Source organism: Triticum aestivum, chromosome 3A, assembly GCF_018294505.1.
Source record: "Triticum aestivum cultivar Chinese Spring chromosome 3A, IWGSC CS RefSeq v2.1, whole genome shotgun sequence".
NCBI lineage: Eukaryota > Viridiplantae > Streptophyta > Magnoliopsida > Poales > Poaceae > Triticum > Triticum aestivum.
This window is the reverse complement of record NC_057800.1, coordinates 740,052-761,959: the sequence shown is the minus strand read 5'-3', so window position 1 is coordinate 761,959 and position 21,908 is coordinate 740,052. Positions and strand designations below refer to the sequence as shown.

Sequence of the window (21,908 nt, the reverse complement as noted above, 5' to 3'; positions counted from 1 at the left end):
ATAGTTTTTAATATAAAATATGTCTTAAAATACACTTTTTAAGGGAATGTCTTCAAATACATAATAGTGCATTTTTGTGGCCGGGCTAGGGTTGGGCCCGGATCGTTAGGGCCAGGCTTATCAGGGCCTAGCTCGACAAATTCCTAGGTCTCGCAGCAAAGACCCCTTCATAAGTCGTCATAAGGTTTTTTGATGGTTAAAGCAACAAAAACAAACAGCTCTAGTTGGCGGCCTCCATTTCGCCATCCCGGGTGACGTTGCAATGCTGCTGTCTGCCGCTGTTCCTCTGCCGCCCCTCCTCGGCCTGCCTCCCGCATCATTGCCGCTCGATGCCCCCACATCAGTAGCGCAAGACATCACAACCTCCCCATCCTCGATGCCGCCGGCTTGGGCAACAATGAGGCAAGGTGGACCGCCCAAGTGGTGGAGCAAGAGAGGAAGGAGAGGAAAATAATAAAAATAAAAATGTGAGACATCACTGACCTAAGTTGTTGCCGCTGTGTTGCTGCAGTTTACCAGTCGTGAGTAATGATGGGCTGGACCGTGCTGAATGGACATGCAACTAAGCTCGATCTTCATGTTGGCCGCATTAATTCAGTGACTGCGAGCAAAGCAAGACTATAACAGCATCTCCAGCCGCGCCCCCAACAGGCCCCACCCTCAGACTTTTTTTGGCACCGGAGGCCCAAAATCGGTCCAGTCACGCCCACAGGAGCTCGTTATCCGCCGGTTTGGGCCGAAACTGGCGCCGGCGGACCCAGACCGAACCCGGCGCGCTGGGGCGCCTGGGGCGTCGGGGAACGCGTTTTTGGTGCGAACAGGGATAGGGCCCGCCGATTCAGCGAGACGCCGCTTCGTGGTCCTCATTGCTCGGTTCCCGCGAGAATCAATGCCAAGACTGCCGCGCTGTCGTGTCAGTCAGCCTCCATTGATGCCTCACGGGCGGCGCAGTGACCGACGCGCGTCCTGCCTGCTCCCGCCACGCATCGCCCGGCATGCAGGCTCTCACCGCCCCATTGCGGCTATAAAAGCCGATCTCCCCACCGATGAACGCCACAGCTGCCACACCCCCCTCGCATCACCACACAAAGCAGCATCCTCCCCCCTTCCCGCCGACGAGCAAATGGCTGAGAGGTTTCCAGGTGACGGCGCGGCGGCGAACGGCTTCGGCCGCCGCCATCTACAAGAGCCGGAGGTGCGCCTCCTCTACGAGGCCGAGTATTCGGCGCCCTCGGACATGTGTGTGCCGGGGTCGTGAAAGTTGAGCACCGGCGGCGTCCCAGTGCGACCGGTGCCCGAAGGGGCTGCACGGCGGGCCGAGATCGCCCACATCCGCTCGTCGTTGACGAAGGAGCAGCGGAACGAGCCGAGTTACGCCGCCGACAGCCACACGCTGTGGACGATGTACTTCGAGCGCCGCCGCGAAGACCAGATCGCCTCCTGCAACGGCATCATCAACGCCGACGGGCGGCGCGACTGATGGGGCGTGTGCGGCCGCACCCTCGAGGCCATTCTCGACCACATTGAGACCGGCAACACACGGCGCCTCGAGTACCCACCGCGGCTGTCGTTCTCTCGCCGTCGTGGCAGTTCCTGGACGCCGCGACGAATGCAGTCGGAGACGTCATCGTCCTCGGGCTCCGGCTCGCTCTCCTCCATCTCGCCGGCACTTCACCCCGTCAAGTTGGAGCCGGAGGAGACGCCGCTCTGTCGCCGCACCCGCAACGGCGCCCTCATCATCAACGAGAGTGCCCGCCCCTCCCCGCGCTCCCTCCGCCTGGTCCGGCCGAAGCCCGAGACGGGGCTACTACCCGTGAAGCCGGAGCACGCGGGCATGGTGGCCCCCGACGACAAGGTCGCCCTCAAGTGGGCGAGGGAGGACTACGCCCGTGAGCAGCTGCTCCGCCAGCACCGGGCATACGCGGAGCTCCAAGCCCGGCGCCGCGGACGCGAGGAGGGTGGCGTCATCGTCCTCGACAGCGACGAGGAGGACGAGCCGGGCCGTCCAACCCCCCACCGCGCGTCGGCGACCCTGGCCAGGGGTGCAGTAGGGACGGCGGCGGCTCCGGCGGGGCGCGCGACGACGACGACGACGGCAGCGGCGGCGGCGACTACACCCGTTTCTACAACAGGCTTCTCGGCATGTAGATGGCAGGCGGTGGCCGCGGCGCAGCAGGGCTAGGCGTAGTTTGGCGCCGACTACGGTCATGGCGGACGATGGCGGCGTCTGTGACGTCGTTCCCTTCTCGAGGCATCGTTGTGGCAAGTCGCGGCACCACGCTCGAGATGCTCCGGGGGAAACCCTAGATCTGGGTCTTTCCGGATCGGACGATGACGACATCTTTGATGTCGTAATCCCTCCTGGGGGCATCGTTCTGGAGCAGGTGCTGACTGGAAGGGCACAGAGGCGGAGCGGGGTTTCATCCCCCGCATCGAGGACGGCGGATCTCGGCAGCGTGTCGCAATGGAGTCTCGGCGTTCGATGCGGGTGGACGGACTAGCGCAGGAGGACGGCGCTGTCTGGCGTCGTGGTGGCGTCGACGGCAGGCCTAACAAGATCGTTGCGTCAGTTCATGTTTTGAAGATGGATCGGCGGAAGACGGCGGTGACGACACATGAGAGTGCGTCGGACCGGTTTGTACCCCAAACCCAGTATGTGGCTTGGTTGGGGCATCCGGCTTTAGATGTTAGGCTTTGGTGCGAAGTCTATTTGGTATTAGGCTCGGACTACCGGCACACCTTCATCAAATGGATATGAGTAGCGACAGTTGTTGTTAAGATGGTGGCTTTAGACTACCTGATGTACTACTTTGTAAGGTCTTTGTGAATAATTAATAAAATAGCTGCATGCATCGCTCACATGTAGAGGCCGGGGGTAATCCTCCATTTCTAAAAAAAAGTAGGCGTAGTTTGCATTTTCTTTTCTTTTTTTTTTACAAATTTCAATGAAATTTCGCTAAGTTTGTGCCAGATCGCCGAGTTTGTCCAAATTTGTATGAAATATCTCTGAGTTCGCGCGATTTTGATGACAACCTGGGGTGTCGACTGGGAACGAAGTTACCCCCACGCGCTAAGCAAGCGCCGGTTTGTTCCTAGATGGCTCTTTTTCGACGTCGTGGGGTCGAACGGCTGGAGATGCTCTGGTGTCTACTCGTGTGGATTGATTATTTGTTGACGGAAGAAAAAGAAACGAGCAAGGAGAGCTCAGCTCATCGATCACATGCATGCGTCACGCGGGTGACGCGAGCAATCCTGACGTACGCATGGATGCATGAAGCCCAAGATTGATGGATCAGCTGCCTTGGATTGCTTCTGGCGATCGATGACAGAATTGTGCCAGCCAGCCAGGTCTCTCTCTGTTTCTGTCTAGATCGATCGATCGAGCTTGCTTGATATCACGCATGACGTGTGCGTGTATGACGCACGTATATCTCCATGGAGAAGCCTCGCTGACACCGAAACCATTAGCTTTGTCCATCTCTCCATGTCGTATACCTCCATGTCTGCCTTCAGGCAGCTAGTAGAAACGTCTCTCCTCACACGCTTCCTGTGTGTGTATGTATGTATGCATTTCCTTTCGTTCGGGTTCATAGTATTTGTCAATTCTAAACTTCGGTTAAAATTTAGAGCTGAAGCCCAACACAACCCAGCCCGGATGTCGGGCTATCGAGCAAAGCTGCCATTGCTCATGTCTACATCCCACCATATATGACTATACAAAGTGCATGATGGCACTATAGCATCTTCAAAGGCACTCCTCAAACATTTTTCATATTTTCAGGTGGACAATCGGGACCTTGTTCAGACCCAAAAACGCCTGGTCCATAGGCCTTCACAATCCTGTCACATATATTCGGACAGTCTGGATTTTCTCAAACCTACCTCATATGTGGTGGGGAAGAAATTGAGCAGTTCGGACATGTTCGCCACATCAACTTCAGGCCACCTCAGCCTCTCTCACACACACATGAATACAAGCAAACACCCTCTCTCTCTCTCTCTCTCGCTCCGCATACGTCGCGTCAAGCCCTACGACTCTATCATGCGTGTGCGGGCATTATTATTCCTGGCATATATACATTTATATAATACTGGCGTGCATTTCGCCAATACGAACAATGTGCAAAAAAACTGAATGGCTTATCAGATCCATGTACCATCCACCCCAGAAATCTGTGGTCGACGCACGCATGTGCATGCATGGCGCCAAATGAAGAACAAAAACCGGATCTAACTCTTGTGGAAGCTAGCTAGCCAGCCAGTGGTCCGATGCATGGCACAGATCACAGATGGATGGACACATGCCATGCCGACATGTGTACACAACAATCTCTAGGGCCTTCTCTCTCACGGACCAATCCAGCCACAGTCGACATGGTCATGAGACAGGCAGTGGCTTTTAAACTTTACACAAAGCACAAGAGGCAGACGCACAGCTGTGCAAACATACTCCCTCCGGTCCTTTTTACTCTGCACATTGGATTTGCTGAAAGTCAAACTTTGCTAAGTTTGACCAAATTTATATTAGAAATTATTAGCATCTATAATATCTAATAAATATAATATGAAAATATATTCCAAGATGAATCTAATGAAATTTATGTTGATATGTGAATGTCTATAATTTTTTATATAAACTTGGTCAAAGTTGGATGAGATTGACTTCAGACAAACCTAATATGCAGAGTAAAAAGGACCGGAGGGAGTACACCACACCAGCAACCAAGCTATGCTCGAAACCAAAAGTATGTCTATCTATCATAGTGTGGTCCGGTAGGGATGCATTTGGATCCTTACATGTTGGATGTACATATATTTGTGTACTACCAATGAGTATTCAGCAACGGAATATATGTAGAGACAGACAATTTCGAGGAATGTAGTACTCCGTAATCATGGGAGTGGCAATTTGGTTCCCGAGCACCATGGTGTAGTCGTATTTTTTTTAACGAATCTAAAAGGATATCTAAAAATCTCATAGAACATTAACAGGTGTGTTTAAAATATATATGTAAAAACTTCTCAAATATTGGGTTGGCTCATAGGCTGCAAAAGGAAAGATTTGTGGCTAGCAGGAAGTAAGAAAATTTTGGCTTCGGTGCTTGTAGTCGTCGTTAGGTCGTCTACGGATCTGGATGTATTTTTTATTATTTCCGGTGTTCGTTGTGCTGCCATGATTGAAGTTAGATACTCCCTCCGTCCGAAAAAACTTGTCCCAAGCTTGTCTCTTAAATGGATGTATCTAGCACTACATCCATTTGAGGGACAAACTTTTTCGGACAGTGGGAGTAGAACGGAAGTTTCCTTGGAAAAATAATAATTTCTTGAGGTCTCACAATAATCTTTTCAGTTTTTTTTATAAAGTCTCCATGTAGCTTGGGATACACAACGCTTTTATGGTCATCATATTTGTCCAAAAATAATTGGTCTATGCTACATTTGATTGATATTTTTATTTCTTCTACGTTCATCGTGTCCTATATTCCATCTATCCTTAATAGTGATGACTAAACAGATATGGGTGTACCCCCTCGCTCGTGCGACCAATGGCGACCAGAGATATGGTTTCTCTAGCTTCTCGCTGGCGCCGCCGCTGGTCTACCTTGCCTCCTGCAGTCCTAGGACCATGGAGACGTGGTCGATCTCGGACCTTGCCGCAAGAGGGCTATGTTATTAGGTGTTTTTTTTAGTTTTTTTAGGGTTTGTGTCCTATTCAAGAAGACGAGGCGGGGGCAGCTCCTTGAAGAAGTCCTGGTGGTTCTTCACGCCTAGTCCCCGTCCTGGCGGTGCTTCTAGCATCGCCGAAGGGCGTGTGGAGGTATTTCTCCGGCGGATCTCGTGGGATTTGATCAGCGTTTGTCTTTGATGGACCCGCTTGGATACAGTCTTTGTTCGTCTGCGTTCATGTGTCTACTGGTTGGGGCCTTTCCATCTACGCTTCTCTTCATCAGCGGTGGCGGTTGTTGTATTGGTGAGATGGTCTTTTGGGGCCTTAGTACGGCGACTTCCCGGATGTCTACTACAGTAAGATTTGCAGCACTCGGACAAGGGAGGGGCGACGACGGCGGCATGCCTTCGGCTTGCTTCGGTGCTTTGGCTTATTAATATTGTACCCCCTCTATCCCGAATTACTTTATTAGATTTGTCGAGATACGGATGTATCTAGACACATTTTAGCAGTGGATATGTTTGTATCTAGACAAATCTAAGACATGCGCTTTCAGGCTGGAGGTAATATTTCGTTTGGTTGGAAGTATGCAATCAACTGTTTCTCGTCAACCGCAGTCCAAGCAACCCACGGTGATTTTAGATGATTCGGTCAAAAATACGATGTGAACACCCATCCATGGAAGTTGAAGCTCCGGCTCAAAATGAAAATGGAAGTCTGCGTGCTTGGGGAGTACTCTTGCTCTGTCTGCATCTACTGTTACCCGTCCCATGCATCGACGACGTTGAAGGCATGGTCTCATGATCAGGTCTCACTCTTAGGTCAGGTGTAAACCGACCATGGAGCGTTGGTACAGGCACGCTTAGGCTCAAGTCAAGTCTCCCCTATCTTTCAGTCGCAAAAAAAAAAAAAGTCTCCCCTATCTTTAATTTTCTTTCTTCCACACGTACGCCGAGTCATGCCTGAATCTGAAAACGTACTGCCTGTCCTCTCCAGGAAGACTTTCAAACGGTCAGACACGAAGACTTGCAAGTTGCAAAGGTCAAAGTCTTGATGCTCCATGTGTACGTGCAATTAATCTGTTCAGACCATACGTACTTGAGACCACAAAAATAAATTGATTTTAAAAAAAATTGCTAATTTTTTTCTAAATTTTCTTCCAAAATTAATGAACTTCCTTTTCTGAATTCGCAAAAATTTTCTCCCAAAATCCATGCGGACCTTTTTTTATTCGATTTTTTTGAACTTTTTCCCAAATTGCATGATTTTTTTAAAATTCACTAAAGTATTTTCTAAAATTGATAAAAAACGTTCTAATTGCTGATTATTTTTTAAAAAGTCAACGGTCAACTAGTGAACAGTGAACTGTGACTAGTCAACCCGCAAACCCGGTGAACTGGCTTTATTTTATAGTGAACCAACATTTTTTTTGAGGAAATATAGTGAACCAACAAACAGAGCGATTCCTGAGCGTAGCGAATCTCTCCTGTTGGGCCAGCCCATGACAGGCGCCTGAATCACCTAATAGGGGTGCGTCTATTCCTCGCATCCAGCGAGACCTGGGGGAAGACTCGCGTCGAGAGGCAGATGCACATGGGCCGACCCAGGTTATCTGGAGGGCACATTCCCAGTTTTTTTTATGTTTTCTCTTTTTTCTTTCTTTTTGTAGTTTGTTTATACTTTAAAATATTATATATATATATATATATATATTACAAAAAAACTCTTTAAACAATATTTTAAAAAATGTTGAAGACGTATTTGAAAAAATGTTGTACAAGTATTTGAAAAAATGTTGATCATGTATATGAACATGTTGAACAAGTATTTGAGAATGTTGAACAGGTATTTGAAAAACAAATGTTGATAAGTATTTGAAAAACAAATGTTGTCAAGGACTTGAAAAAATGTTTAACAAGCATTTGAAATAATGTTGTACAAGTATTTGAAAAGATGCTGATCATGTATATAAAAATGTTGAACAAGTATTTAAGAAAGTGTTGAGCAAGTATTGAAAACATGTTGACAAGCATTTGAAATAATGTTGAACAAGCATTTTAAGGAAAAACCAAAAAAGAAACAAAAACAAAAGAAAGCAAAAAAATGGAAAAAAGAAGGGAAAGGAAAACTAAACAAAAAGTGGAGAACATGAAAGAAAAGAAAAAACAGAAAAAAAATCCGTAAAAACCGGTGTCACAAGCATCAACTACAAAAGGCGTCTCACACTTATCAGAAGCAAAACTTGGGCGGAGTGGATAGCAGATCGAATCCCGCTTCTCGCATGTATTATTTTTCTATTTTTTTCTTTTCTGCGCGAACATAGGCCGGCCCCCATTACTTGAAACGCTTCAGCGAGACATCCCGCAGCGATCACTTAATGCAATAAATAGTCGCTGCGACCTTATAGGAGCTCCCAGTGCAGACGGGTAGCCGTGCACAACATTGTAGTGTATTATTTGGATAATCGTGTGTCCATCTCCTATCACCACCACCAGTAAATAAACAAAACAAGAAGGTAACTCCTCTCCATTTCTACCGAGCATTTACAACGATCTCATCAGGTTCTTCAGCGTTCGATCACAACGAAAAAATACAATACCACCAAAAATAATATATAGCACGCCACGCCCATCTATCAGGCTATCTATATATCTATCACCACAAGAGCCCTATATATGTCGACTGTAGACTCCAAGAAGAATAAACACGGGTGGATATACATTAAGCCGGATCGGATCGGTCGTCTACTTGAAGAAGAGGCCCTTCTTCCTCCCCCGCCGCTTCTCGACGGCCTGCATAAAGAATAGTATCCACATGAGTTGGTTCAAGGAACACATGATCTTCATGCCCAGCGTGTTAGCAGGTATGACCTTTGGGACCTTCTTGTTAGTGGTAGTAGTAGTAGGTAGGGGTCTCTTATGTCAGATGTTAGTGTGAGCTTGGATACAGTACTGTACTGGGGGCCATCATCACTTCATGATGACCAAACAAACTGATCATGTTGTTGTTATGCAAAATAATAGCAGCAGCAGTAGATGGTGATGGAGGGCGGTGCTGTTAGTAGTGTGCGGTGTGGCTTTCGCGAGAGATACTAGTAGATGAGCTCATACCATTGATCTGAACAGTCTTAGCACCAGCACAATCGTATCCCGCGACCTGCGAAAAAGTTTGGATACACAGCACGATAAGCGGCGTATAGTATAATCTACATGACACTGTACAACCTCTTCGGTAATAAATAAACTAACATGATGCCAACAGTCACGAAAAGCAGGGACAGAAAGGAAGGGGGCATCTGGCGGAGTATTTCCAATTCCAGCTATCATACTTAATAAGGAATTTAGTCCTGAAACGACCTACTTACTTCTGTCCATATCATACTAAAAGAGTCAATTTTCAATTTAAAAAGCGATGACATGTAAAGTTGTTTACTACAGGCAGCCAGAAGCCCATGCTGCTAACAAAAAATTTTGGGCACGCATTAAAACTATGCGCCTATTTATAATGAAGCAGGTTTTCAGAGAAGAACTCACGTGTTATTGTCTGCTGGCTGGAGATTATACTCGTCACCATCAGCCGACACAATCGAAAACTCTGTCTGACGCTCATATCCGTATGGAATATTAATCTGGAAAGCACAGCATGAAATTTGTGGTTATATTACAGCATACATATCCAACAACAACTAAGATGCTCGGGTTTAGATCAAATACTTTACGCAAAAGGGAAATATTGTTAAAACCAGAACCCGAAAGGGAACATAAATGTCTTGGATTTCGTATAATATAGTGCTGGTTAAAATAAAACCAAAGCATGATGTTGACTAGTTTACAGAAGTACAGTTTTAAGCGATTGAGCTTATATGCATGAGTCATTTCTATTGCTCTGCCCACATTTTTTGGTAGGAGTTTATCAATCTCCTGTAGAAAAATATATGATATGGAGAAAGCAGTGCACAAGCAGAATTAAAAAAATTCACCAGTTTGATAGAAAGGGAATGCTGAAGGGAAGGTTTTTCAACTTGTCAATCCTCACAACTAGGGCACTAATAATAGTATGATACTGGTGGCAACGATAACTCTGATGATGACCCATCCATAAATGTAACCCCTATCTGCACTATCCACAGTAAAACTTGAAGAAGGATCCTGTAAGCTGGAACACAGATCACCTGCTCCCAGAAAGAACTCAGGAAACACGCAGTTTGTGGCTGCTTTTCCGGACTTTCTTATTTTGCAGGCATAGAAACAGAGATATCTACACGACTATACATACGGAACATCACAAAGTTGCCAGACTTATTTCAGGGTAATTACTGGTGAGTATGTACTGACACCTAGCTACCACTGGTTCTCCTTCAGACCATTTTAGGGAAATCAATGTGCTAATCATGTACCGAAAGAACCAACAGAATCCCTTGGCAGTTCCAGACCAAGATCCACATTCAGGAGAATAAAAACTAATACTGAAGAGTAGGGACATACAGCAGTTGCTTTCTGAAATTTCTCCGTGAGAACAACACCACGCTGCCCGTTACATTTAATGCTGTAACCTTCCCTCTTTATTGCCAAAACAGCTGGTTCCCACATGTCTAAGAATCTCACCTGCTATTATGGGATTAAACATTTCATTTAGTTTTGGGACATCGCAAAAAAGCAGTAACAATGCTATTGGTAGATAATTGTAAAGGACAGGAGACGTACGGGCAGTTGGACTTGATAAGACACATGCCCAACTTCAAGGGTTTTCTTAATGAGTTCCTTTGTTTGAGGGTCTGCAACAAAGATGATTACTCAAGTTATGACGCGTACAAAGTGCAAGCGGAACAGCATGTTCACAGTTTCGATACTCACCGCAAGTGATTTTTGCTTGATCGTTAGCATAAACCTTTACGATGTCACCCTACAATAGAAAAACACGAATGTTTCAAAATGAAACGAGACATTTTAATACTGGAAGTTATAGAAGCAAATCGGTTTTTTAGAAAAAAGTTTAACCGTCTGCATGATTTCAACCCAGCTTACATAGCATCTTGCTGGTATCAATATTTCATAAAGGAAGAAATTTAAGAAAAGAAAACACAGGTAGGATTGTCGCACCGTCGGAATATTCTGGATGTCAACAAACAGAAAGAAGAGCATCGATACTAATGGCAAATATCTAGTGATCAATTGACCTGAGCTTCCTCAAATCTGAGATCTAAGAGATCAGAAGGAAAAAAAAAAGGTGACTGCTAGGCTTGATTCGTGCTTTAGGAAATACAAAAAAAGAAGAGGTGGGTGGGGACCCTCATCTGTGCTTTTCCTAGTACCAGTAGAGTTCAGAAGTGAAAAATTACAAAAGGTTATCTGGATCTACTTCCTTGAACTTAAGAAGAGCACTCACATTTTGTAGTAATATTCAGCTTCATCGCATGTTTTCACAAAGATCGACATGACACTCTGAGTAAATTTTATTCTCACCATCACGAAGCTCCCAGTCCCCAAGAGTTCAATATTTTGTCATTTCAAAAGGAACACAAAAAATGCATAGTCCCAGTCCCAGGATTCCTAGATGTAAATCATAGCATAAGGATCAGCACATGAGAAACTGACTACCTTTCTTTTTCTGTCGTCTAGGGGTTGGACTTCAATGGCTAGTAGATTATCAACATCATCAGCAGTAACCAAATAGGTGGGTTGCCTTGCTCCTACACACACGCGCACAAAAAGGAGTTATGTGAGACACAATGGCATCCTTGCTGATATAATAAGTAACAAGGTCACAGACCATAAATTCACTTATTATGCAGCACATACACAAAATAGTACCTTCTATGAATTTTACGGAGCCATCATCCAAATGACGAACCCACTGCAGAGACAAAAAAGAATTGCAAAAATGAAAATCCCATGAAAATCTGAACCAACAAGAAGTATGATGAGATAGAAACATAATATTTATTCAAAACGTGTGTCAACAAGAAGTATGGAGCGTACCTCAAAATTACAACTTGTGGTTCCGTTGATGGAGAACCCACTTGCTTGAAGGTCCCGTCCGGGAAAAGGCTCACCCGTGATTCGAAGACCCTCTATGCCTGGCAATGGATCATCCTCTGCAGCTGCATATTGAAAGAAATGGCATCTATCTTCAGACTGAATGCAATGCTAAACAATTATGATGAGTAAGTTTTATATGAACTTAACCCAATAGTCTACCTTCAGAAAAAGAAGAACCAGGCTCCTCGGGAACAGTAGGAAGATAGGGATATGAAGGGTTTGCTTCCTCAAGGCCAGATTCTAAATTAGGTGAGTCTCCAGAACCCCACTGAGCAGAAGGTTCGCGCACATGTTGGTCTTCAGCCCCCACAGAATCATCCAAGACATACCTTCTACTAGGGCCCTCGAGTGGTAGGCTCGACTTCTGAGCAACGAAACCAAACTGCAGAGCATCAGAATCACGTTTTTTTTTTTGACCCAACACCGTAGAACAAAATGTTCTACGGTTGAGACGCTTGAGCAGGAACATCCTTCCTAAATTGGTTGCTGCAATCATAAAATTAGTAATCTCATTTAGTACTCTAGTTATGCCTAAGTAAGTGTATACAATATGATAAATTACAGACTAACATAAATGTGCTAAACCTGCCAGCAAACAGTTTATGGTTAACAAGATGAAACAACGATATAAAAAGCAAGAGCAGAAGCAAAATGTGCACACGTGACACATCAATGAACTTTTCAGAATTATTGATTATCCTAGAAATTGCAAGATTCAGTGATGGCTCTTCCAAATTATACTATCATCCAATAAATCATTAATCAATGCCATGGACAAAACAAACTTCAGAAGTGTTTATGTCTGTTGTTTTTATCCAGCCTTTCCCTTTTGTCACTTGCTGGTTTGCCTTTTCTTCATCGTTGCTTATCCTGAAGGTGCGGATAACCAGCCAAGTTACTTTACTGATCCTGGTTCTTGTCCCTTGCCTTCCCCCTTTTTTCTTTCTTTTAGTTCTCTTTTCACTTCTTGGTCCTTTGGTTGCCTCCAAATTGATAGCCACGTAAGGTGTCATAACTCATAACCAACTCAATAATAGTACAGGTAGCATTTCAGCAACTAGTAGGATGTTGCTGGGCAATTAATTAACATAGATGATGTAATCTGGGTGCTAAGTAAGTATTTGCATGACTACCATAAACATGCGACTGAAATACTGCAGATAACACTGTTAAAGAGCAAAAGGTAAATTGTTAAGCTCTTAAAGAATAAGCACTACCTGCTTGAAAGAGCGGTCCTTCCTCCGTAATCTTGATCCATAATTCTTGTAGGAACCTCAGTTGGAATTACTTGATGGTTTTTCCAATTACCTCTGGCTTGAACAGGGGAAGGGGAAGACATTGGAGATTGTACCTGAGGATATGGCGTCTGGGGCACAATATCAAGGCCGCTTTTGTACTGGGAAAGTACGTAAAAGGTTATTAGAGGAAGGAAGCGTGTGTTGTAACATAATAATGACAAAAGCAGTGTAGAGCTATAGTGAAGTTACCGATACTTTTCCAAGAGGGTTGTTAGGTGACTGCACAGGAAGGCCGGTCTTATTTGGCAATTCATTTTGCCATGGGGTAATCTGATAGTGTGACTCCTTAACTTTCTCCTGCATCATCCAAGTTTGCACACAAGGCAACTTCAAAGTTCTGTAAGAAAAATATCAGCAGTAAGCTGTGCAAGCATGACAAGCTCACTACTGACTACAGAGTATGTGCGCATTGCGCTTCTGAAACAAAATGCATGTTTACTGTAGCTTCATGTGGCTCACCTCGGTGAGCATTAGTTGCTCCTGCAGATGCCTAAACAGAACCTGCAGGGCGAGGAACACACATTCAGCAAATGGTTAACTCAGGCCCTGGCCACTTCCAGCTCAATTCAGAACAAAAACAGAATCAGCTTGATCTATGCATTTCTGAATTTTAAACTGTGCTCAAGTTGCTCTTCATCATCAAAAGTTGTGCCATGTTTCTTAGTCGCACTGATATAGTTCCAATGAATATATTCAGGTGCTAGTTACTCAATGACGGCTTCCTGCCAAAACTTCGGGAAACAAGACATACCTTCAAATTACCAACAATGGATTGAGCATCGGGGACAGACGGTCGTAGGTTCTCATATTCAGACAGAATAGGCAGCAAAGAGGATATGAACATTGACCTCTCTTGATGTGCAGTCTATACAGCAACAGAACAAAAAAATCAGTATCATTTCAGTTCCTTTACTACTATGTCAACAGGTTGTACAGATGAAATGATCATGGTACACAGAAAATCTAACATATCAAAAGAAATCAAACTCGAATCTAACTACAAAATTCCAAGTCCAAGACCAGGAATATCTTACAGTAAAATCTGAGAACTCCAAAATGTAAAAATGACAGAACCAATTGCGTTCTGTTTACCTTACCCTCAGTCAAGCACTCTCATGCAATAGATGTTTCTCAAACTGCAAGTTCATAGGTCATAAAGCATACCTAACTATTGTAGCAACTGAGCTGCATAAGTATTTTAAGGTGAAAAGATTCCTTAGGTTATTGAAAAACATGGTTATGTGTAACATCACCGTGTAAAACTTGAGCTGCAATCCTAAGGCACAGGCCCAACTAAGATAACAAATGCATTCATAAACTTTCAGTGAATGTGTTTTCTGATCTACTATAAATGTTTCTACATGCATTTTGGATCTTTTACAGAAAGATGCAATAAGAATCTTCAGTTCATAGAATACAAACAAATTCATACAATTTGAAATGGGTCTCGTGAAATCAGCACCAATTTAAAATGATCTCTACTTGAGGATGCAGAGATAGAACATCTGGCAACCATTCAAAGGAAGCATACAAGTCATGAAAACTCCAATGACAGAAAAGTACCTGCAATGCATATGCCAGGCGGATGTTTTCCTCGATAATATCTTGTCTATATGCTAAAGACTTTGATGCTGCATCAACCAAGTCTTGCTGCTGATGATCAAATGCCTGAAAAAGAAAACCGTTTTAAAGATAATACGGTGCACTCAACCAAAGGAACCAAAGAATCACGATAAAGCAAATATCTTACCACGCGCATATAAGCGATGCGTTTTTCCAGCACCGATTTTTCCTTGAGTATGTGTGCTTCCTAACAGCAATAGCTTGCGGTCAGGTACCAAGATAGAAAGGGAAAGACAGCATGAATGGGGTGCTTTTTCACTGTACAGAAATATTCACCTTTATTATATAGTTATCCAGATGCTTCCGTAACTGTGTGATACTGTGATCTCTTCTTCGTGTTCTTTGACCTTGACAGTAAGGTCCTGCATAGGAACGACCTTTGTCAGGAACGTTAGCTCATGTAGATGCATATGGTGTTGCAAGGGAATCAAACAGACCTGCTTCCAGGACATGTTTGAGTTCATCTCTGAAACAGGCAGTAACCCCTGTCCAGGTAGGTTGAGTCTGGAATCATAATCGGCTTCTTTTCTAGGCCTGCGCGAAGGGATTTTCACTATTCAGTACTGGTATCAAAAGGCCCTTCCTTCTAAGACAGACAACTCCTTAGGAAACAAACACCATATTTATGTGCTGGAGTTACCTGGCTGGAGAAACGGAGCGAGACGACGGAGTGGAGAAGTGCGACGGTCCGCCATTGTCCATGCCTGCCGGCTCCCTTCTAAAGGCGCCGTTGGCCTGGCCGCTGTCGAGGTACTTGTTGTGTCTCATCTGTTGATGCATCAGGGGGTCTCCTCCACTCTCTGAAACCCCGTTCTGACGGAGAGCGGAGGCGCCTCGCGGGTTCGCCGGAGCAGCGCCGTCGTAAGGCTTGTTGGGGCCGTCCATCTTGCCAGCGACGACGGAGGCGCGGGGCTCCTGGCTCGCGCCAGCGCCGAAAGTGGCTTGGGATGCGGCATCCTCGCTCTGAAACCAAGTAAACAGCTCGTAAAAAACGATACATCTTGAGTCATATAGCCATGCTAGCAACACCAGTGTGATAGGTAGGAATTGTTGTGCCTGCCGTCGTGCGCCGGTAACAAACAAAAGGGAGATGGATGAATGAATGATTGATTGCGTGGGGTGCGAGCACTTACGACCCTCTGCAGCAGGCGCGTCTTCTTCATGAGCTCCTCCTTGAGCCTGCTGTTCTCCTGCAACTAGGATCAGATAACGGAAAACTGAGAATCAGATTGGTGCGTTTGGTTGAGCAAATCACGCGACTGACTAACAAGTTGTAAACTGCATTCAGGGCGGTTTTGTCTGAAGGACGGATGGATAACATGTGGGAAGTGGTTATAATCAAAATTGTTGGGGCAATTTGACTGGCACTCCACTGGTGAATTTGGATGATAACTATTCTAGTTGGCGAGCTCAGCCGGAAAAGGCCGAATCGCCCTCTTGTTATAATCAAAATCGTGAATTTGGAACCTCGTGGTAGGGCAGAGAAGAGGGCGATTCGATTGGGCGGCGGGCGGAAGGGGATCGCCGGTTCTTCCGGCGGCACGGACGGATTGGCTAAGCTAGCTAGTTAGGGAAGGGGGGGAGGGGTGGCTGACCTGGTCGCGGATGGTGCCCTCGGCGCGCTCGACGGCGCGGATGACGTCGAGGAGGCCGCCGTCGTTTCCCGTGGAGGGGGCGGGGTCGTCGGCGGAGGAGACGGATGCCCCGGCGAGGTGGTCCATGGGGTTCGGGGCGGAGGCGGGGGAGGAGACTGGCTGACTGACTGACTGGAGCACAAGTCTCCCCGAGTGAGAGGAAATTCTGGGAGCGAAGCGCGTGGAAATGGAGGAATTGGCCGGCGGCGTCAGTCGAGTCACGGGGAGGGGATGGAAATGAAGGCGACGGGCAGTGACGGAGCCACCTACCACGCCACGCCGGAGGGGGTGGGCCCGGAATGAATGGAACCGCTCCGGTCCGCACTCGTTCAAACGCCCGCGGACAATGACCAGACAACACATAATAAAGATCCAATACCTCATTGCCTCATTTCTAACTCATCAAATCCACATCATTATTAACACAACGTTAAACCTGAATCTAAACGGAGCCCGTGTCCCGGCGGTCGGCTACGTCCCTCGAAGCGTTGCCCCGGCCGCCGGCGGGGTAGATTAGGAGTGTATGGGACACGTGTCGGCTCACGGGGCTCAAGTCGCCATTGTGTCCCATGGCCTGCTCTTCCTTGTCGAAGGCCGTCACGTTCACGTCGCCGGTGGACATGTGACCGATGATGGATCAGTCGTGGAAGGAGGAGTCGGCGACATCCACCACGACACGACTGGGTGGCCGTGCACCATACACGGTGCCGGGGAGTGCGACTCCGCTGTGCCAATGTCGGCCACGAGGGCTTCCACCGCCTCCCGCACCCGCTACCTCGCACTTAGGTCATGGATGGATGGGCCAGAGTGGGCCGGTTTTGACATGGCGGGCTCGTCCAGACGTCCCCATATCCGCCCCAGATATGGCGGATATGGAGAGTGCCGGACTGGAAATGGGACGCCCGGTTGGGTGACCTTTTACGTCTGAGCACTGATTAGACAACCCGTTCGGACGTTTAGGGCGGGTACAGGGTTTCGGTTGTACATGCTCTAAGTGTATATGACTAGGGTTTTTTTTTTGCGGGATAAACTTCTGATCTATTCATCTTCAACCATGATAGTACAACGAACACTAGAAATAATAAAAATTACATTCAGATCCGTAGACCACCTAGCGACGACTACAAGCACTGAAGCAAGCCGAAGGCGTGCCGCTGTCATTGCCCCTCCCTCGCCGGAGCCGGACAAACTTTGTTATAGTAGACAGTCAGGAAGTCGTCGTGCTAAGGCCCCGTAAAACCAACGCACCAGAATAGCAACCGTCGCCGATGAAGAGTGTAGATAAGAAGGATCCAACCTGAAGACACACAAACAAGGACGAACGACGAACAGATCCGAGCAAATGCACCAGAGACAGATCCACCGGAAACACACCTCCACACGTCCACCGACGATGCTAGACGCATCACCGGAACGGGGACTAGGCGGGGAGACCTTTATTCCATCTTCAGGGAGTCGCCGTCATCTCGCTTTCCTGAGTAGGACACATGTATATGGCTGGGTTGGAGCGGCTATATATTAAACAGTAGATACTTGTTCTAGCGGCAGCAATAGTCGTCCGTTGGTCCATTAACCTCGATGTATTTATTATTTTTTGAGGTGTTTTATCTCTATTCCTAATGGACGAGTTGGTGAATCGTCTCCGCGGTTTATTTTCACTGGGTTTTTTTCGTCTCTCCTCCCACCACCCCCTCCCAACCTGGTCCGCGGTTTATTTTCGCTGGTTTTTTCGTCTCTCCTCCCACCACCCCCTCCCATCCTGATCCATCGGTTTATTTTTCTCTCCACTCTTTATTACAACCAGAACTTTTCTAACGTATAACAAATCACGGATCTAACTTCCTTAAATTATGCAAATCAATCAATTCATTTTATTGGTTCAATTTGTCTTAGAAAACAAATAACAGATTTTCTTGAAACAAATAAAACATTTTAATCTAACTTTCTTAAATTATGCAAATCAATCGATTCCTTTATTGGTTCAATTTGTCTTAGGAAACAAATAACAGATTTTCACAAAACAAAAAGTACATTTTAATCTAACTTTCCTAACTTATCTAAATCAATCGATTTCTCTTATTAGTGAAATTTGTTTTTACGAAACAAATAACAGACACGTCACAACTTTCCTCCCAATAAATAGTTTCTTAACATTTGCAAACTTTCCTAATCAGACACGTCACAAACGGGCATGTACTCATATCACGATACCAAACAATAAAACCCCATTTGCATAGAAATCAGTTCAAAAATCCTAACTTTCCTAATTTTTTACCTTTCCTTGATAACAATCAATATTTCCTATGTTTTTCACCTATTGAAGGAAATCACCCCTCCATCGATATTAGCATTTTTTTGAACCGAGATCTCCGGGTTATGATTTTTTTTTGCGATTCTTTCCAATTGTGACCTCTCCTTCCACTTCGGCTCCTTCTCGCACAAACACCTCCACCACAGTCAGGTGACACCGCCCCGGACCTCCCGCCTCTCCACACCTTCTCCGCCACCTCCTTCTCGTACTCCATTAACAATCCCTCCGCCACATTTGTCCATGGCGGTGTCGAGGGCATGGCGCAGCAGCGTACCAGCGGTAGAGCAGCGCATAGTAGCAGGAAGCAACACGCAGCAGGCGAGGCGAGCGGCCGGCGGTGGAGGGCAGAGATGCGGCCGGCGTGGCTGAGGGGGCGGCCGACAGAAGATGGCCATGACTGGAGGCGGCGCGAGGCAGGGGCGACCGAAGGGATAGGCGGCGGCAGACGGGCGAGCGCAGCCAGCGAGAGTGTGGCGTGCGACCAGGGTGTGTGTCGCGCGGGGCACAGTGGTGCGGTGGCTGCGGCGAGCGCGACGGCAGCGGCGGGCGCGACCGACACGGTGTAGCACGGGCGTGGGCATGGAGAGGGAGTGGCCCCGCGGGCGCGGAAGAAGAGCGGCAGGCTCGGGCATGGGCATGCATAGGAGCGGGCTTGTGCCACGGGGTCAATCCGAGGAGCTCGGTGGCTACCCCTGCAATGGCCATGGCGGACGACGGTTCTCGGCCACGGCGAAATACCTAACGAGAGCAAACGAGAGGGGAAACAGGGAAAAGGCAAGAAGAGATCATGGCGGTGTCAATGGCGCCCTAGGGGAAGACATGGGAGCTCGGGGCGGCGCGGATCGAACGGCAATGTCGCGATGGCCCAAGGTTGAGGAAGATGGCAGCGACATCGATGCGGGCGTGCTGGACTTGATCTCGTTGGCGCAAACGAAGTAGCGAAGGCGTTCGGAGCTCCTCGACAAGCTCCTAGGCCGCAGGGGGGGCAGTGGCCATGTGGACGGGGTCGGTCATGGTGGTCGTGGCGTCTGACTTCGTCTAGATCGACGGGATCGAGCGAGTGAGGAGAAGTGGATTTGGAAGGGGGCGTCGAGGAGGAGTGAGGCCATGGGGGCAGGGAAGGAAGGGCGTCACCCTTATCCATTCCCCTTCGATGCCAGCGAGGTGGTCGGGCGGGAGCTTGGCTCTGTAGAGACGCGGCTCGGGGAACAAGAGAAGACGACCGCGCGGGGACTGCACCGCTGAGCCGGTTCGGTGGCAAGGCCCGGGGCAGGGCGAATCCCCTTTTACATCGTTCTTTTGATTTTTCAATGTATTCTAATCCGTTTCTCCTTTTTAACACTGTTTTCTATTTATTCTTATCAACTAAATGATCTCTACTCTTAATGTCTCAGTTGGTAGTCTCCGTTCCAGGTTTATTTTCGTCTCACCCCCCGAGTGAGGGAGAGGGGGAGAGAGAGTGAGGAAGAGGAAGGAAGAGGGTGTGTGTGTGAGAATTTGATGATAAAAAAAGGTCATCAATGTCACTTAACATTATGAGAATATTAAATATAATATTAACAATTGATATTGAACCTTTAAAGTTAATGTGGCCTCGTTGCAACGCACGGGCGATCTTCTAGTACTTTTAGGGAATCTTTATAACAGATCTGATACTTTTAAAAAACATCACTTTTATTTTCACCCCCGCGAGAAAAGCTTATGTTTCCACATTATGTTCCCGTAAAATTTGTGCTCCGTTTCTGGTTCTTTTCCTGAAACCGGGCGAATTGTTTTTGGTTTCTAGCTCCTTCTTTCTTTCTTTCTTTTTTATATATAGGGATCCATCTCTCTTCATGAATCGAACGGGCTTTGGATTGAAGCTTACTCATCTAATCTTTCTCTTCTCAATTGCCAACGATCAAGATAAGGTTCCCTTTTCCATATATGATCTGGAAATTATAAAGGTCCCATGTGTTCTACTCTAGAGCATACTGCATGGATAGCTTTGATGGGAACGTGACGCCTACGCCATGGGAAACAATTAAAGGTTTACATCTACTTATTACTCATCACTCACTCACTCGATTGGCTATGAAGAGCTACAATATGATTATTCTTCTACGCCATGGGAAGCAAAGGGAAGACTCGTGGTATCATTCAGAGGAGAGATGTCATCTCTAGTTGGTGGTAATAAGGGCAGGTGGCCAAAAACAGATATGACGCGTTCAACTTAATTAACTTAGAGATCATTTACATCCGGACTTATTAGCAAATCTGGCCCTGAAACGTATGCATACGCTCGGTCAATGACCAGGTGTGTTCGTTTTTTGAGTCCCTATTTGTCTATCCACGCAATCAAGCTCCTTTTTTCCCTCATATGCCCAGTCACTTTGCACGTGATTGCTGGATTTGAAGAGAGAGAAAAAAGAATGAACAAAGAAAGAAAGAGAAAAAGTGATTTGGAGTGGGTCACGTCGTACGTGGCGAACTGGCCGGGCGTGTCCGCGAGCCCTGATATCATCCTTACATTTCTTCTCAATATGAGGGTTCACGGACGTATACAAATGATATGAGGTGTCTTGATTGGGTCGCTTTTTTCTTCTCTCTCCTGTTCGGTCACTGGCATTGTTTGTTGCCTCTTTACATGTGACTCAACTGGCTCCCACTAAACAAATGCACGCTCAAAACCATGTGTGTGCACATAGTTTGATAGCCTACATTCACCAGTGAGCAGTTTATGCATGTTGTTTGGTGGTTGCATCAGTGAGTGTTTCAGGGGTGAGTAGATACAAACGACAGTTGTTTGGTTGTGTGCATTGCGTTGTTTTGCTCATCCCTTTTAAATGTGGTGTATTTATTATCCATTGCATCACAACAACACATATCAAATAGAAACATAATTAAAACACTACTACTAGTCATTAGCACGCCATTAAAATTGCAGTGGGGGATTTTCTTTACTGTGTATAGTCAAAAAAAATTAGCACACAGTTAAACTGTGCACCGTACCAACTAGAACATCAATTTAAGATATCAAAGGCATCCCATTGCCCTGCACAACCCCACGGTGTTGATCCCTAGGCAAAATATACAAGTTTAACGGCAACTAGAACAAGTACAGAACATGCCAACACTTGACAGTTAATTCAACAAGAACATGCCAACACTTGACAGTTAATTCAACACAAGCAAACTAGATAGGAGGAATGGTCGAGACATAAAGATTGATATATTGGACGACTATATTTGGACATCGGAATGGTTCCGGATGAGATCGGGCATTTACCGATGTACCGGGAGGTTACCGGAACCCCTCAGAAGGTATATGGGCCTTATTGGGCCATAGTGGGAGAG

The 21,908-nt window shown here is 46.4% G+C and overlaps 1 pseudogene; it reads right to left on the bottom strand.

The window, feature by feature from the left end:
* Nucleotides 1-8,167: 8,167 nt before the first annotated feature.
* On the bottom strand, nucleotides 8,168-16,467 carry LOC123059741 (uncharacterized; annotated as a pseudogene).
* Nucleotides 16,468-21,908: the final 5,441 nt, after the last annotated feature.